This window comes from Daktulosphaira vitifoliae, unplaced genomic scaffold, assembly GCF_025091365.1.
Source record: "Daktulosphaira vitifoliae isolate Bord-2020 unplaced genomic scaffold, ASM2509136v1 Scaffold_1, whole genome shotgun sequence".
NCBI lineage: Eukaryota > Metazoa > Arthropoda > Insecta > Hemiptera > Phylloxeridae > Daktulosphaira > Daktulosphaira vitifoliae.
Genome location: NW_026099572.1, coordinates 84,250,726 through 84,263,318, shown reverse-complemented (window position 1 = coordinate 84,263,318; position 12,593 = coordinate 84,250,726). Strand labels below are relative to the sequence as shown.

Sequence of the window (12,593 nt, the reverse complement as noted above, 5' to 3'; positions counted from 1 at the left end):
ACCTCATTTATTCCTATTTTTTTGTTTATTACGTGATTTTTTTTAGAAGTAAGACATGAAAATAAATATTCGCACTTACCTTTATTTCCTTTAGTGATTGATTGAGTTGGTTTTATGGTAATTTCTTCTTTCAGTGTTAACTGTCGTTTATACTGTCTTGCGTTTATTTCGATAAATTAGTATCTCTGTGTATATAAGACTAAAAAAGGGGATTCTCTACAATGGGACCTGCGTCTATTATAATTTTGTCACTTTCTTTTATTTTAAATTCCTTTTATATTATACTATGTTTTTACTAATAATATTTTCGATGAATTCCCTACAGTCGATATCGATATTCTTAAAATTTACTCTGAACTAGTCAAAATATAATTATAAGAATATGTCTATCTATATTCAAAATATAATTAACAAGACTGTGGTGGCCCAGCGTTTCTCAGCGTAAAGCCTTGGCTGGCGCGGACACAGTTACCTCGTTAATATATTTAAAATATTATTTCAATACACCTTTTATTATCCTTTACGTCAACTGCCTACACGTTACCGAAAGGTAATTGGCATAGTCCCTTAAGGCTGGCGGGTACACAGGCATAAAGTACTACTACTAAAACTAGTTAATTCTAATCACAAATTATGCTTCTTCATTTAGTTCGGCACATTTAAGGCTGTTCATAAATGTAGGGCACAATAAGCTTTATTATGAATATACGATAATGTATAAGGCTATTATGCCTGTATAAATAAAATTACGCTTCTTCACTCTTTTCGGCACATTTGAGGCTGTCCAGAAATGAAGGGCATAATAATATTTAAAACCTTTATATAAAAAATAGAAATAATGTCTATTTGTCGTGAGAACATTAGGTGATAATAAAATAAATAAAAACTTGTTCCTGTGTAAAATATTAATAAATCATCTAAGACAATGTTCACCACTTAGGATGATACATATAAAAAAACTAAGTCACAGGGACAAAATATTTACTTATACTGACGCAGATTCCATGTAAGAGAATATTTAGAGGGTAGTCGTTGCAGTCGCTGCCGCAGAAAATCGTCAAAAGAAGTCCAAAAGAAGAGAGCAGAGGCAGGAGCAACAGCAAGAGACCTTTTTACGAGAAAAAATGGCTTTTTATACGCCGGATGAAGTAAGCCAGCGATCTCTATTGAAATTCCTAAGATGTTGGATAATTATTTGTGATTGGTTAATTGTGATAGAAACCCTGCCGTGGGCGTAGTTAATGGATTGTAGGGGACTGGTTTGAAACATGTGTTGATAAATAGTTATTTTTATTACCCTAAAAGGGAAACATTCCTTAGATGATTTATGGCTTTATTCATATATATGTGATATTTAGTACATGTGTTAATAATTATACTACATTTATAAAAAATAAATGGATACACATACAGAGTGATTTTTTAACATAACACACTCAATTATTTACAGAATAAATATATTTAAACTTTTTTTTTTTTTTGGTTATCTTTAGTTACACATTATTCTTGAATTATTAACTATGTAATACTTTTTAAGTTCATACCTTATGCCTTGTAAGGGGTTCAACTTTTTTTTAGCTTCGATGCGAAGCTGAGAAGGTATTAATTTTACTATGATGTGTTTTTTTTTGTGTCTGTATACGCTCAATCTCAGCTCTCGCTGAACCGATTTTGATGAAAAATATGTCAAAAGATCACAAATCGTATCTAGTTGAGGACATTATTCTCGAAATTTGAAAAAAAAATCCCTCGTTTGCNAAGACATTACCCTCAAAAATTGAAAAAAATTCCCTCGTTCCCCGTAAACGGGGGAAATCTCCAAAAAAATTACAAATTTAAAAATCGCTAATTTTCGATATTTTTTCAATTTTTTTTGCTTAAAATTGCCATAACTTTTTTAAAAATGACCAAATTAATATAATTTTTTTTTTAATAGATACCTTAGGTATTTACCTATCATTTTATATATTTTTGTTAACATTTGACCCTTGACAAGCTCACAGGAAGGGTTTCAAAATAGTAACTTTTTTACAAAAAATTAACTTTTTCAAGTAAATCATTAAAATTAATTTAGTTCTGAATATTTCAATTGCAGAATCTTTTCAAACACCAAAAGTTACTAATAGTAATAATTTTTTATTACTATTACTTCTATTTATGTTATCTATTACGATAAAAATGCAAAAAAATATTGAGCTTTTCTGATAAATTTACAATAAATAGTAATTATAAAACTTTCTGACTGCATATTAATCTTAACGATACAATTTTTTTAATTCTCATAAAATTTTCTATTTAATGATGTCAATTTCAAACTTGCCAATTCATCTAATAGTTGGTAAAATAAATAAATTGTTTTTTATTATAAACATTCACAAAAATCAACTTTAAACGATTAAAAAATAGGTTAAATATGTCATTGTCTTTATTTTTAATATATTNCTAAAAGTTATGGTAATATATTCAATTTATTTTACTATAAACTTTCATAAATCTTTATCAAAAATTTTTCATCAACTTTAAAGAACCAAAAAAATAGGTTAAAATTGAAAATTTGGACTGATTATTTTTAACATATTAAAAATCAAATCAGTAATAATTTGAAAACAAATTTTTTTTTCTTTAAATTATTATTTTATATATAATTAGTAATAATAAAAAAAATTAGAACTGATAGAAACAATCTAATTCCAGATTTGAAAACAACGCGACAATTTGATTTAGAAAAGTATATTTTTGCTTCTGATGAAAGTTCCTTGTAGTCCAGTGCATTTTTTTATAGTAACAAACAGTTTTTATTGAAAATTATTGTATCAAGCCCTTTAAATTTTTATACACGTAAAAGTAAAGCAAAATATAACTTCTTTATTATTTTTATAATTTCTCCGTTTAAATTACAATATTAAATATCAATTTCATACTAAATTTAATAATTATAATTAGTATTTATTCATATATTATATTTTAAAATCAAAAAACTACTAATTAGGATATAATCAAAGAAATAAGAGTTGATATTGCTTTTGGATTTATCCACCAATTTCTCTAAATGAAACACTATCTACAGATTTGCATCGAAGCGTTTCTTATGATAGTAATTTTAATCACTGTCAGATATCATTTATACTTGTCCCATCTATGCCTCGTCTACACTGTGCCTCGACCCTACTGTGCTACCGTTTTTTTTTTTTAATGGAAACACATATTTTTAATTTAATAAAATGTTTGAGTTTTTAATTTAATAGTACATGGAATTTGAATTTTTAATATAACTTAATTCGTTTATTAGATATAAACATTTAAACTTTAAAATTTTTGAGTTAATATACATGTATAATACACAAGGTATTACAAATACAGGTAGTTCATAAAAAATCTTACGCACAGTGAAAATATATTGGACTTGTATTAACTACAATAAATGATGTTAGATAGTCACGGTTTAAATTGAGTATTTTTGGACTTGCGTCAACTACACCGGACCGTTAAATTGAATATGTTATGTTGAACATTGATACATTTAAAAATAAAAAAATATAATAAGTTATAGTAAAAATATTTTATTCCAAGTTTAAATTAAGCAATATTCTCAAAACGAGAAAGCTGCTATCTACATAGCAATGAAACATTTCTAGAATATTTCAAGAGTATTTATTTTTGATATTAAAATATTTCTAGAATATAACCAGAATATTTTGAAATATTCTCACGATGTTCTCAGAATATACTTTGGCAGCAAATATTACATTCTCACAATATTTTTAAAGTATATTTCTAAAATATTAAAAAAAAATATTTTGACAATATTTTACAAAATATTTTATCAATATATTAAAAAAATGTAAAAAATCAACGCGCTTCACGGAATTCAGACTTCGTACTACAAATACTAGCAAGAGACGTGTTACCAACTAACTTACAGGTTACTACGACTGTGATATGATAAAAAAAGATATTTAAGGTAGTTCAAATTTTCAGTCATTTTTCCCGTTTAAAAAATTTCCAAGTAAATGCAACTTTATATTCAATTTAGACGAGATTCATAAAATTTTTTTGAAAATCGGCGATCCCATCACCGTGACCTCTCCTTAAGTTAGAAATTGACACATCTTGTTAGTAATATATAAATATATTCTAACTATAACAAAAAAACTTTTTAGGATTTTAAGGTTCACAAAACAATAATAAGATATAATCGCGCTGATAAAACTAAAAAAAATTTAACTCTATAGGCCTGCAAATAATAGCAACAAGGGTTTTTTTACTGTCCCTGACTTACCTAGTTTATTTGAATTAGGTTAATTGAAACTGATACTAATTAGAGAAAACGGCTGTTTACTTATTAAGGATTTCGAAGTATGTATATGAAATACATAAGTATTATATAACTAGATACTGACACGGTAATAACTGGTTTATGATAAAATAAATTGTGACGCCGTTAAGATTTGACTGTGGAGTCTATTTATTTTATTCTAAGTTATAATAATATTATTATAATTTATAATGTACAAAAAACTGGTGAACCGTAAGGTGCGGATAAAACAAAACAAGGCGCTGGTAAATAACACACGGCACGTACGGCGGATGTAAGTCACAGATGAACTGGTTTACATAGTCGCCGACGTGTCTCGCGGTGCTGCACCCCCTGATCTGTCCTATCTACCGACCGCTGGATAAGACAAAACTTGTGTTATCGTCAACACTAATGAGTGCGACGGTGGACAGCTGATAATCACGACCGGATAACGTGCTAGTTCACTGTAAATGAATAGTGCGCTATTACGGGCCGTGTCAATACCAATAACATCCAAGGGTGTAATTAAAGAGAGACAAGGGGATGGCTTGCCTCTGTTAAGTTACTACAGTTTGCCAACAAGACATATATTTATAATATTTAAAAAATTACATTAATAATATATTCAATAAATATTTCGAGTTAAATATTCTATATTTATTATAATTAATATATTTTCATAATATTTATAAGCAAACATTTAAAAAGATATTTTTGAAGCACACTGTAGAAATATTTTTAGTGTAATATTCTGTATTTATTCTCTTTAATATATTCTCAAAATATACATAAACAAATATTTAAAAAATTATTTTGTGAACATATTATGGAAATATTTCAATAGAATATATTTTTTATTATATTTATGAGATATTGTCACAATATTTGCTTCAAAATATTTTAAATAGTACTTTGTAAGAATATTTTAAGAATATTAATATATCGTTATGTTAATTAATAAATTGTTATATGGGTAGCTACATTAATGTTATAAATTACTGTTATTTTAATCTTGTAAATACAATTGAAATAAACACTATTAGTTTTAAGTAAAAATATGCATGTGATTGTGTATAACTACAACTGCACTTGGGGTTAGACAGTTAAATAACTGTCTGTTTTTATAGGTGTATATATCAAGGTGCCCAGTAATATACATATTTAGTTCCGTATATGGAAATTTGTATATTTTTATGAACAATAGGAACAGTGAAAACTAATATCCTTACCTTTTGAGCTCTATATATGAATCATGTGATCATGTTTTTTATGTTTGTTATATAGTGTAATGTATTACATAATGTATAATTGAATCGGTTATTTTCAAAATGGCCATATCTCCATAAAATTTTATTTTTCAGAAAACGTAAAAAACTGTTTTTAAATATCAAAATAAAGTTAGATGAAAATTGAATAAGGGTTGAATTATTGAAATCCCTTATAAAAAACCAACTATGATATAATATTGACTATTTATACCTATTGGATTATTTTACGATTGAATGAACGTGTTTGAGATATGGCCTTTGCAAAGGGTTGTAAATTTTCATTGATTATGACCTCGTGACTCTGATCAATTGGTTTATTGTATATCATATAAAATTAAATAATTAGTCTTACAAAATAGACTGTGCATTCTTTGTAATAATTTTATTTATGAACTTCAACATCACTTCTTTTTAATGAATTTTTTTTTATAATACCAATCGTAGACTCAGTTTTGTCTTCAAATTCACTCATATTGACTTATTATTATTTTATATTCTTGATAATAACAATAATTATTATTGTTATTATCAACTGTTATCGATAACAGATAGACAATAAACCAGAGGAAAATAGAATCTTAACAAATAAAATTGCTGATCAAGTTATTTTTGGAGAAATGGCTTTTTCGAATGCACTCGTTATTTTTAGACTATAACAAGTTGTTGGAGATATGACGGTCTTGTAGGAAATATACATTATTATTAGATAAACACATATATAACATAAAAGTATTTTTAAAAAAATGTGGAGAAATAGCCTTTTTGAAATTACCGATTCAATTTTAACCCCAACTTTTTCAGTCAAATGTATTGAATTTTCTTATTTATCTTATTTACTTTTTTTAATTATTATAATTATGAAGTTTAAAAAAAAAAAACATTTTCAAAGAGTAGATTTAGGGGTAAATTTTTTAAAGTTAAATGGAAACTTATACTAATTATAGGTTCTTATTTAACTTTAAAAATAATTATTATCTAAGAAATTCATTTAATGAAATAAAAAAAATTTTGCTTGATCAATAATCAGTTTTTTAATTTTATTGTTTAAAATAGTAGCATTTAATGATGTAGACAAAGTAAAGAGTGGCGTAGTGTTTAATGGTACTTTATATTTACCATGACGTGCAGAAAACACCACTAGGTTGCAATCATTTCACCTGTACTTAAAAATTATTTAAACTCAAAAAGTAATCTTACAAAATAGGCTAGTGACTAGTCAAAACTGTTATTACTCTATTCTTCTCTAATAATGTAAAAAAACTTTTTGGCAATATTATTAATTTTTGAAAGTTACTATTATAAACTATCCTTAGAAAAAGATTGTTTATAATTGAATTCATATTTATCACAAATATAAAAAATGTTATTCATTGCAATTTTTTTGAAAAAATTATTTCGAAAAATTAAATGTATTATTCTTAACAAATAACACGATATAACTATAATAATAATATATACATATAATATAAATATATATTTGGTTGAAAAAAAAATTATGCGATGGCCGGGAATCGAACCCGGATCAACTGCTTGGAAGGCAACTATGCTGACCATTACACCACCATCGCATGATATTTACTACAAAAATCTAAGCCTTTTGGGTATGACATATTTAAGAAGTGTTTCGATGTAAAGGTATAGATGGTCAAATGGTGCAGATGTATATTAATGGGGGTTATTATAAATTCCTCTAAACATTTTTATTAGATACTATTTTGGATAAGACAATTACAATAATTAATTATACAGTTATCTTTATAAGTATAAATAAAATTAAAAACGTATGCATTTCTTTTTATAAAATATATTTACAATTACTCCATTTGTATAAATTTCTCCCAACACATTGCTAGTGAAAAATCTAGGCGAGTTGTGTAAACGCCTCGCGCTCTGTGGAGCTCCAAAGATAGCATGTGCGTTTTTATAGTTTTGTTTGGTAGAGATATTCATAATAAAAATGTTCATGACCCATCACAAAACGAAAAAAAATTACATCTGCGCCCTGTAATCATTTTTTACTAGGGGATCTATCCTCTTTAGCCCCCTCCCTTTTTAAATAGAGTCCATATAAGTATGATATGTCCCAGGCTCTGCAAAGGCTAATAATACACCAAACCAACGCAGAGACTGTCCCACAGGACTTTAATCATCATAATATCCAGACTGTCATGTAAAAGCCAGTAAAGCCCAGAGCTTGAAACTCGCACTTGTAAAAATATACATCGTACATTGTATGATAACTTTTTTGCCAAGAGCCAGATAAATCTTAAAACAGACTGTGATAATACCTGAAATGATAGTGCATCCAAATTAAAAATTAAAATAGATTAGTAAAATTATAGACTTTTAAGTCAAAAGTTATTAACCCTTAAACAGTCGCGTGGGGATCTAGCATACCCCCACATAAATAAAAACGGATGTATTATATTGTATAAAAGGTGTACATAGATATGAATTTAGAAGATGGTTTTTATAGTAATATTGAATCGATTTTCATACATAAATACCTTCGAAAAAAAAATGTATGACTTAAAATATTCATCAAAATTGAAATGGGTCATATTTACCCCCACGCGACTTGTAACGTTATACTTTTTTTTTGGACTTTTATTTTTTTCAAAATATCGTTTTGTTCTAAATGCAATGTATTAATCGATAATATATTGTGGAATTATGTGGATCTACCACTGGCTGTGCAATTAAGTTTTAAAAATAAATAATCTATTGAGAATTTCCACTACTCGATGATACAGAACAAATAAGAACAAAACATGTAATAAATACATCGCGTCGCAATGTGGACACATTGATTATCAGTAATCGATGTGCTACTACGAACGAATAATTGTATATACCCGTATCATAATAATTAAGTGTATTGTAATATTAATAATAAAAAAATTCAATTCAGAAAAATGATTATATAAATGTAAATACACATAAAACTAATAAATATAAGCCGTGTTTGAGCTCAAAGAAATACAAGAAAAAATAATTTTAAAATACAATTTCTAATAGTAAAAGCTTTTGTTTTGCGTCTTAAAAATAAGATTTTGCAGTTAATATAATTTTTTTACAAACCAAAATTTTTTAATGAAATTTTGAAAATTTAGTTTTTTTTTTTCGTAATATAATTTTTTGTAATGCACATAATTTTGTAATTTATTTATTTTTTAATTTTTATCCATAATTATATATCATATGGTAACAAATAATGTCTTTGAATTAGAAAAAATGAACTTTTCTATACATATTTTATACTTTTTTAGAAATGGGGTTTGATAGACCCCCACGCGACTATGAACGTTAAAAATAGGCACGCGCCTACTAAAGGGTTAAACAAATTATTTTACACGTTCATTCATTCTGGTTAGGGTAAGTAGGAGTTAGCAGAAGTGGTTAAAGTGAGAGTGGACAGAGGGGGACGGAGTCCCCCTTATTATTTAAAGTACAATCTAACATCCCCCTTAAATCGAATCCAAAAAATGTATGGGGACGATATAATTTTAAGCCCTGAAGAGTGAATAGCGTTAATTTAAGAATTTTATTCGAAAGGTCGAAATTTCAAAATTGTTAAAAGAAAAATAATTGTAGAAGAATTTTAATTATGAAATGATAAGAATTTTATTATACGGCCGTGGTAATATAAGTACTTGGAGCACGGCCGACAGTTACGTGAATTATTATTATTTGTTTGTTTTTGAATAACTCAAAAGATGAATTGATTAATTTTTTAATGCAAGTTAGAAAAAACATTCAAATAATTTATGGCTATACATAAAACTAAATGACCTATTATATTAAGGGTAATAAAGTGATGGAAATAAAAATAAGGTGATATAAACATTTGTTATATTAATAGAACTTAACACGTTTGTTGATATATTTTTAGCTTGTCAAATATTTTATATATTATATTAATACATTTTTCATTTCATATTTTTTATGTAGATACCTAATGTAAATTGGTTACTATTAATATTTATTTCTCAACTTATTTCTGTTATAGTATAATATTTAAAATTTAAAAAGACCTTTTTGTATTTATTTACTCGATAATAAAATTTTGATATTTACTTTGTGATGTTTTTATAATACTCATTTCTAATTAATTTTGAAGAGGAAACAAATCGGTGTAGCTCGGAAACGCTTTTCATTTTTTAGGAACTGTATTCCCCCCTCCTATTTTTTCTCACTTTAACCACGGGTTAGGAGGGCTAGATAACGCTAAGTGAGTATTATAATTTATAATAGTGTAACACTAAACAATGTAACACGTTTTAGCTTCGATGCGAAGCTGAGAAGGTATTAATTTTACTGTGTTTTTGTTTTTATTTTTTTTTTTTTGGTGTCTGTATATGCTCAATATCTCAGCTATCGCTGGACCGATTTTGATGAAAAAATATGCCAAAAGATCACAAATCGTATCTAGTCGAAGACATACCCTCAAAATTTGAAAAAAAAATCCCTCGTTCCCCATAAACGGGGGAAATCCCCCAAAAAATTACAAATTTAAAAATCGCTAATTTTCGACATTTTTTCAATTTTTTTACTTAAAATTGCCATAACTTTTTTAAAAATTACCGAATCAATATAATTTTTTTTTTATAAATACCTCAGGTATTTACCTATCATTTTAAATATTTTTGTGAACATTTGACCCTTTACAAGCCCACAGGAAGGGTTTCAAAATGGTAAATTTTTTACAAAAATTAACTTTTTCAACTTAACTTTTGAAAATGTTCCAGAAATACTGACACTTTTATATATATCTTAAATTAAAGCTTATGTAATATACTTTAAATTGAAAAAAAAAATTTGACCTCTGGATTTGTCTTCATGGTAAAAATGACTACCGTATTTAAAAATATGCTATGTTTTGTTAAAATTCTGGGTTTTGTATATTATTTTATTTTAAATTACCTAACAAGGGGAGTACACAGATTATCATAAATATTATATAAATAAAATTGATATAGCATAGAAAGTTAAACTTATTTAAATATTTTTGCTTTTTGAACTAGCTTAATTTTTTTAGCCAACGTTAGCAACGTATGGTTAAACATGTGTTTTACGTGCTTGGGGTACAAGGTTCTAACCCGTGTATGGCAATGGATTTTTTGCATCTTTTCTTAATTCTTTTTAAGTTAAAATACATTTTCAACTCCTTTGATTTTTATCTCATTTAGATTCAATAACTTCAATAAAGATCAAAGATCCCATCACTGTAGTCGCCACTCGCGAGAAGAAATTTTTTATTCATATTAAAATTATTTTACTATATTTTAAATTTTAGATTCGATGCAAAGCTGAGAAGATATTTTTTGTGACTATCATTTATTTTCTCTGCTCTAACTTGGCCTACTTTTTTCAACGATACGTCAAATAACTACAATTCGTATCTAGTTGAAGATATTACCCTCAAAAATTGAAAAAAATTCTAATTTATCAATGAAACAGTTACTTATCCTATGTTCTCCATGCAGACAATTAAAATCATGTACTTCTAATATTTTCAAAGTATTTATTGACGAATCAAGTTTGATATGATAATTTGATATGATAATTTGATATGATAGGTTTCAAATACAAAATAAAATCATTTTACTTTGTAATTTAATATTTTTTTTACTCTATGTGTGTGTGCTACTACTAGACTATAATATTCCAAATTTTTTGGTAACATGTTGCTATATAAATCATTTCTAAAAAAAAATGATATTTAATTTCTCCTGAATTAATAATGGATTTTTACAATTATAATCAAATTTTATAATACGCTCAATTGAGTAAATCTTTTTAACAACTTTGTTATCATTAGTTCATTTAGTTAAAGTAAATCATTAAAATTAATTTAGTTCTGAATATTTCAATTGCAAAATTTTTTTAAACACCAAAAGTTATTAGAAAATGATTACTATTACTTCTATTTAAGTTATCTATTACGATAAAAATGCAAAAAAATATTAAGTTGTTATGATAAATTTACTATAAATAGTATTTATAAAACTTCCTAACTGCATATTAATCTTAACGATACAATTTTTTGATTCTCAAAAAATTTTATATTTTANTCTTAACGATACAATTTTTTTAATTCTCATAAAATTTTCTATTTAATGATGTCAATTTCAACTTGTAGTTGAGCTAAAAGTTATGGTAACATATTCAATTTTTTTTACTATAAATTTTCACAAAACTTGTCAAAAATTTTTCATCAAATTTAAAGAACCAAAAAAATAGGTTAAAAATGAAATTTTTTTTTTTATTATAAACTTTCACTTTAAGGGACGAAATAAAGATTATGATTAAACTTCCCAATTTAGCTAAAAGTTATGATAAAATAAATTATTTTTTTTTTATTATAAACATTTACAACAATCAACTTTAAACGATTAAAAAAATAGGTTAAATATGTCATTTTCCTTATTTTTAACATATTAATAATCAAAATCAGTATTCATTTAAAAAAAAAAATTGTTATTCTTAATAATTTTTTTTTTATATATAAATACTTATTTTTTAATAAATAGTAATAATATTAAAACTTAGAAGTAATAGAAAAAGTTTAATTGCACACTTGAAAACATCGCGAAAAGTTTATTTAGAAAAGTATATTTTTGTTTCTGATGAAAGTTCTTTGTAGTCTAGTGTATTTATTCATAAGTAATAAAATTTTTTTATTAAAAAGTATTGCATCAATCCCTTTAAATTTTTATACGCGTTAAAAGTATATGAATATACAACTTCTTTTTATTTTTATAATATCTTCATAAAAATTACAATATTATATTATTGAATATCAATTTCATACTAAATTTTATTACTATAATTATTATGAATTTATATATTATAATTATAAATCGGGATAAAATGAAGGGAATAAGAGCTATGGTTGCTTTTGATATAATCTACCAACCTCTTAAAATTAAATACTATCTACAGATTTACATCGAAGCGTTTCTAATGATAGTGATTTTAATCACTGTCAGATATCATCTATACGTGTCCCATCTATGCCTCGTCCA

General features: G+C 25.7%; 1 long non-coding RNA gene and 1 other non-coding gene across 2 annotated transcripts in view; both read right to left on the bottom strand.

Annotated features, from left to right (window-relative positions):
• Positions 1–7,061: 7,061 nt before the first annotated feature.
• Positions 7,062–7,133, bottom strand: Trnag-ucc (transfer RNA glycine (anticodon UCC)). Its single transcript has one exon. It is a non-coding gene; the product is annotated as a tRNA-Gly (tRNA).
• A 228-nt stretch (positions 7,134–7,361) lies between these two features.
• The window catches only part of LOC126894699 (uncharacterized), a 13,318-nt gene continuing 8,086 nt past the window's right edge, over positions 7,362–12,593 (bottom strand). The window contains exon 3 of the long non-coding RNA XR_007701489.1: positions 7,362–7,853. This is a non-coding gene — a long non-coding RNA (uncharacterized LOC126894699). The remainder of the gene's footprint in view (positions 7,854–12,593) is intronic.